Below are 5,690 nucleotides of genomic sequence, written 5' to 3' on the forward strand. Positions count from 1 at the left end.
CGCTCCGGGCCGCTACCGACCCCAGAGCTTAGCTTTGCGGCACCCACTGGCGGAGGGCCGTGCCGCACGCTCGGGCCCCCTGCGCTCGTCCCGGCCTTCGGCCCCGCTCTGAGCCGCTGCTGACCACGGGGATTAGGTCCGTGGCTCCCGCAGGCGGAGGGCCGGGACGAGCGCACGGGCCTCCTCGTAACCAGCCCGGCCCTTGGCCCCGACCCCGGGGCTTAGCTCCGTAGTACCCTCCGGCAAAGGGCCTGGCACCACCCTGGTCACCCCGCGCCCGGCCCGGCCCTTGTCCCCAATGCGGGCGGCTGCCAACAACGGGGCTTAGCTCCACGGCAACCGCCGGCGGATGGCCGGGCTGCGCGCCCGGGCTGCCCCGCGAGAGGCCAGACCCTCGGCTCCGCTCCGGGCCGCTGCTGACCCCACGGTTTAGCTCCACGGCACCCGCGGCCCGAGGGTTGGGCCGCGCAACCCGGCCGCCCCACGCTGGGTCCCGCCCTTGGCCCCCTCTGGGCAGCTGCGGACCCCGTGGCTTAGATCCGCGGCACCCGCGTTCCGAGGGCCGGGCCGCACGCCCGGGCCGCCCCGCGCCCGGCCCGGCCCTCGGCCCCGCTCCGGGCCGCTGCCGACCCTGGGGCCTTGCTCCACGGAACCCACCTGTGGAGGGCAGGGCCGAGCGGACGGGCCGCCCCGCGCCCTGCCCGGCCCTCGGCCCTGGTCCGGGCAGCTGCCGACCCCGGGGCTTAGCTCCGTGGCACCCGTGGGCCGAGGGCTGGTCCGCAAGCTCGGGCCGCCCAGCACGCGGCCCGGCCCTCGTCCCAGCTCCAGGCCGCTGCCGAACCCAGGGTTTAGTTCCGCGGAACCCACGGGCCGAGGGCCGGAGCGCGCGCCGAGCCGCCCCGCGCCCGTCCCGGCCCTCGGTCCCGCTCCGTGCTGCTACCAACCCCGGGGCCTTGCTCCGCGGAACCCACCTGCGGAGGGCAGGGCCCACTCCAGGCTGCTGCCAACCCTGGGGCTTAGCTCCGCGTCACCTGCAGACCCAGGGACGGGACGCGCGCCTGGGCCGCCCCGCGCCCACCCCGGCCCCCGGCCCCCGGCCCCGCTCCGGGCTGCTGCCGACCCTGGGGCTAAGCTCCGCGGCACCCACCGGCAGAGGGCCAGGCCGCGCGCCCGGGCCGCCCGCACCCTTCTCGGCCCTCGGCCCCTCTCCGGGCCGCTGCCGACCCCGGAGCTTAGCTCCGTGGCAACCGTGGACCGAGGGCTGGGCCGCACTCCCGGGCCGCCCTGCACCCATCCCGACCCACGGCTGAGCTCCGGTCCGCTGCCGACCACAGGGCTTAGCTCCGTGGTACGTGCCGGCGGTGCGCGGCCGAAGGTCAGGACGAGAGCGGGCCCACCCCGTGCCCGGCCCAGCCCTTGGACGCGCTACGGGCCGCTGTCGACCCCGGGGCATAGCTCCGCGGCACCCGCGGGCCGAAGGCCGGGCCACGTGCCCAGGCAGCCCCGCTCTCATCCTGACCCTCGGGCGCGCTCCGGGAGCAGCCCACCCCGGGGTTTATCTCTGCGGCACATGCCGGCGGAGGGCCGGGGGGCGTGCCCAGGCCGCCCCACGCCTGGCCTGGACCTCGGCCCCACTCCAGACCGCTGCCGACCCCGGGGCTTAGCTCCGCGGCAACCACCGGCAGAGGGCAGTGTCACGCGGCTGGGCCGCCCTGCGCCACCCCAGCCCTCGGCCCTGCTCCGGGCCGCTGCAGACCCCGGGGCTTAGCTCCGCGGCAACCAACGGCGGAGGGCCGGGCCGCGTGCACGGCCCGCCCCTCGCCCGGCCCGGCCCTCGGCCCCGCTCCGGGTCGCTGCAGACCCCGGGGCTTAGCTCTACGGCACCTGCGGGCCGAGGCCGGGCCTCGTGCCCAGACCGCCCCACTCCCATCCCGAACCTCGGCCGCGCTCCTGGCCGCTTCAGACCTCGGGGTTTAGCTTCGCGGCACCCGCCGGCGGAGGGCCGGGCCGCACGCCCCGGCTGCCCCACGCCCGGCCCGGCCCTTGACCCCGCTCCGGGCCGCTGCCGACCCCGGGGCTCAGCTCCGCGTAACCTGCCGGCCGAGGACCGGGCTGCGCTCCCAGACCGCCACGCGCCCGGCCCGGCACTCGGTTCTGCTCCGGTCCGCTGTCGACCCCGGGGCTTAACTCCGAGGAAAGGGCGGACCGAGTACCAGTCCACACGCCCGGGCCACCACGTGCCCATCCGGGCCCTCGGCCCCTCTCCGGGCCGTTGCCAATGCTGGGATTTAGCTCCGCAGCACCTGCCGGCGGAGGGCCGGTTCGCGCACCCTGGCCGCACCTCCACCACTCCTCCCTCAGCCACGCTCCAGGCCGCTGCCGACCTCGGGGCTTAGCTCCGCGGCACACGCTGGCGGAGGGCCAGGTCGCGCACTTGGGCCGCCCCGCGCCCGTCCCGTCCCTCGGTCCCGCTCCGGGCCACTGCCGACCCCGGGGCTTGGCTCCTCATCACCCGCGGGCGGAGGGCCGGGCCACGCACCCGATCCGCCTCGCGCCAGTACTGACACTCGGCCGCCCTCCGGGCCGCAGCCGACCCCGGGGCTTAGTTTCGCGGCACCTACCGGCGGAGGGCAGGGCCGCGTGACCGGGCCGCCCCGCGCCTGGCCCGACCCTTGGCCCCGCTCCGGGCCGCTGCCGACCCCGGGGCTTAGCTACCCGGCACCCGCTGGCTGAGGGCCGGGCCGCGCGCCCGGGCAGCCCCGCGCCTGGCCCGTCCTCGACTCCGCTCCGGGCCGCTGCCAACGACGGGGCTTAGCTGCGCGGCACCTTTCGCCGGAGGTCCGGTCCGTGCGCCCAGGCCTGCCATGCCCGGCCCGGCCCTCGGCCCCGCTCCGAGCCACTGCCAACCCCGGGGCTTAGCTCCGTGGCACCCGCCGCCTGAGGGCCGGGCCGCGCGCCCAGGCTGCCCCCGTGTTCGTCCCGGCCCTTGGCCCTGCTCTGGGCCGCTTCCGACGCCGGGGCTTAGCTCCATGGCACGCTCCGCTGGAGAGCCGGGCCGTGCGCCCGGGCCACCCTGCGCCCAGCCTGGCCCTCGGCCCCGCTCCATGCCGCTGCGGACCCCGGGGCTTAGATCCATGGCACCCTCTTTCGGAGGGCCGGGTCGCGCGCCCGGGCCACCCAGTGCCCGGCCCGGCCCTCGGCCCCTCTCCAGGCCGCTGGCGACCCCGAGTCCTTGCTCCGCGTTAACCACCTGAGGAGGGCAGGGCCGAGCGCACGGGCCGCCCCGCGCCCTGCCCGTCGCTCGGCCCCCCTCTGGGCCGCTGCCGACATCGGGGCTTAGCTCCGCCGAACCCACGGGCCGAGGGCCGGAGCACACGCCGGGCCGCCCCTCACCCATCGCGGCCCTTGGTCCCGCACCGGGCCACTGCCAAGCACGGAGCTTAACTCCGCGGCACCCGCCAGTGGAGGACCGGGCCACGCGCCCGGGCCGCCCTGCTACCGGCCCGGCCTTCAGCCCCGCATCGGGCCGCTGCCGACCCCGGGGCTTAGCTCCGTGGAACCCACAGGCCGAGGGCCCGAGCGCGCGCCAGGCCGCCCCGCGCCCGTCCCGGCCCTTGGTCCCACACCGGGCCACTGCCGACCCTGGGGCTTAGCTCCGCGGCACCCGCTGGAGGAGGACCGGGACGCGCGCACGGGCTGCCCCTCTACCGGCCCAGCCCTCGTACCCGCTCTGGGCCGCTGCCGACTCCGGGGCTTAGCTCCGCGGCACCCGCCGGTGGAGGATCGGGCGGCTCGCGCAGGCCGCCCTGCTACCGGCCCGGCACTCGGCCCTGCATTGGGCCACTGCCGACCCCGGGGCTCCGTTTGGCGGCTCCTGTCGGCCGAAGGCCGGGCAACGCGCCCTGGCCACCCGGCGCCCGGCTGGCCCCTCGGCTCTGCTCCGGGCTGCTGCCGACCCCAGGGCTTAGCTCCATGGCACCCGCGTGCCGAGGGCCGGGCCACGCGCCCTGGCCGCCCCGTGCCCGGCCGGCCCCTCGGCTCTGCTCTGGGCTGCTGCCGACCCCAGGGCTTAGCTCCGTGGCACTCGCGTGCCGAGGGCCAGGCTGCGCGCCCGGGCCGCCCCGCGCCCGGCCGTGCCCTTGGCTTCGCTCAGGGCCGGTGCTGACCCCGGGGCTTAGCTCCGCGTCACCTGCGTGCTGAGGGTTGGGCCACGCGCCTGGGCGACCCCGCGTCCTGCCCGGCCCTCGGCCCCACTCTGGGCCGCTGCCGACCCCGGGGCTTAGCTCCGCGGCACCCGCCGGTGGAGGACCGGGCGGCTCGCGCGGGCCACCCCGCTACCGGCCCGGCGCTCGGCCCCGCATCGGGCCACTGCCGACCCCGGGGCTCCGTTTGGCGGCACCCGTCGGCCGAAGGCCGGGCCACGCACCCTGGCCACCCCGCACCTGGCTGGCCCCTCGGCTCCGCTCCGGGCTGCTGCCGACCCCAGGGCTTAGCTCTGCGGCACCCGCGTGACGAGGGCCGGGCCAGGCGCCCTGGCCGCCCCGTCCCTGGCCTTGCCCTCGGCTCCGCTCAGGGCCGGTGCCGACCCCGGGGCTTAGCTCCACGGCACCCGCGTGCTGAGGCTTGGGTCGCGCGCCCTGGCAGCTCTGCGCCCCGCCCGGCCCTCAGCCCTGCTACGTTTCGCTGCCGACCCCAGGGCTTAACTCCGCGGCACCCGCCAGCGTAGCACGGCCCAGCCCTCAGCCCCGCTCCGGCTGAGGGCCAGGCTGCGCGCCCGGTCTACCCCGCGCCTGGCCCGGCCCTCGGTCCCGTTCCAGGCCACTGCCGACCCCCGGGCTTAGCTCCGCCGCGCCCGCATAGGGAGGGACGGGACACGCGCCCGGGTCGCCCCGTGCCTGGCCCGTTCCTCGACCCTGCTCCGGGCCGCTGCCAACCCAGGGGCTTAGCTCCGCGGCACCCGCAGGCAGAGGTGCGGGCCGTGGGACCGGGCCGCCCAGCGCCCATCCCGAACCTCGGCACCGCTCCGGGCAGCTGCCAACCCCGGGTCTTAGCTCCGTGGCACCTGCGTGCCGAAGGCCCGGCCGTGCACCCGGGCCACCCCGCACCCGGTCCGGCCCTCTGCCCTGCTTCGGGCCGCTGCTGACCCCAGGGCTTAGCTCCGGGGCAACCGTGGGCCGAGGGCCGGGCTGTGCTCCCGGGCCACCCCACGCCCGTCCCGGCCCTCGACCCCGCTCAGGGCCACTGCCGACCCCGGGGCTTAGCTCCACGGCACCCGCCGGCTGGGGCCGGACAGCGCGCGTGGGCTGCCCCGCGCCCTTCCCTGCCCTCGGCCCCACTCCGGGCCGCTGCCGATCCCTGGGCTTAGCTCCGCGGCACCCGCGAGCCAAGGGTCGGGTCGCATGCCCGGGCAGCCCCGTGCCCGGCCCGGCCTTCGGCCCTGCTCCGGGCCGCTGCCGACACCGGGCTTAGCTCCGCGGCACACCCCAGCGGAGGCCGGGACCGCGTGCCCTGGCCGCACCGCGTCCAGTCCGGCCCTTAGCCCCGCTCCCGGCCGCTGCCAACCCCGGGGCTTAGCCCCACGGCACCCGCTGGTGGAGGGCCGGGCCGCGTGCACGGGCTGCCCCATGCCCATCCTGGCCTTCAGCTCCGCTCAGGGCCGCTGCCGACCCCTGGGCTTAACTCCGCGGCAC

Source organism: Sorex fumeus, unplaced genomic scaffold, assembly GCF_029834395.1.
Source record: "Sorex fumeus unplaced genomic scaffold, SorFum_2.1 ptg000018l, whole genome shotgun sequence".
NCBI lineage: Eukaryota > Metazoa > Chordata > Mammalia > Eulipotyphla > Soricidae > Sorex > Sorex fumeus.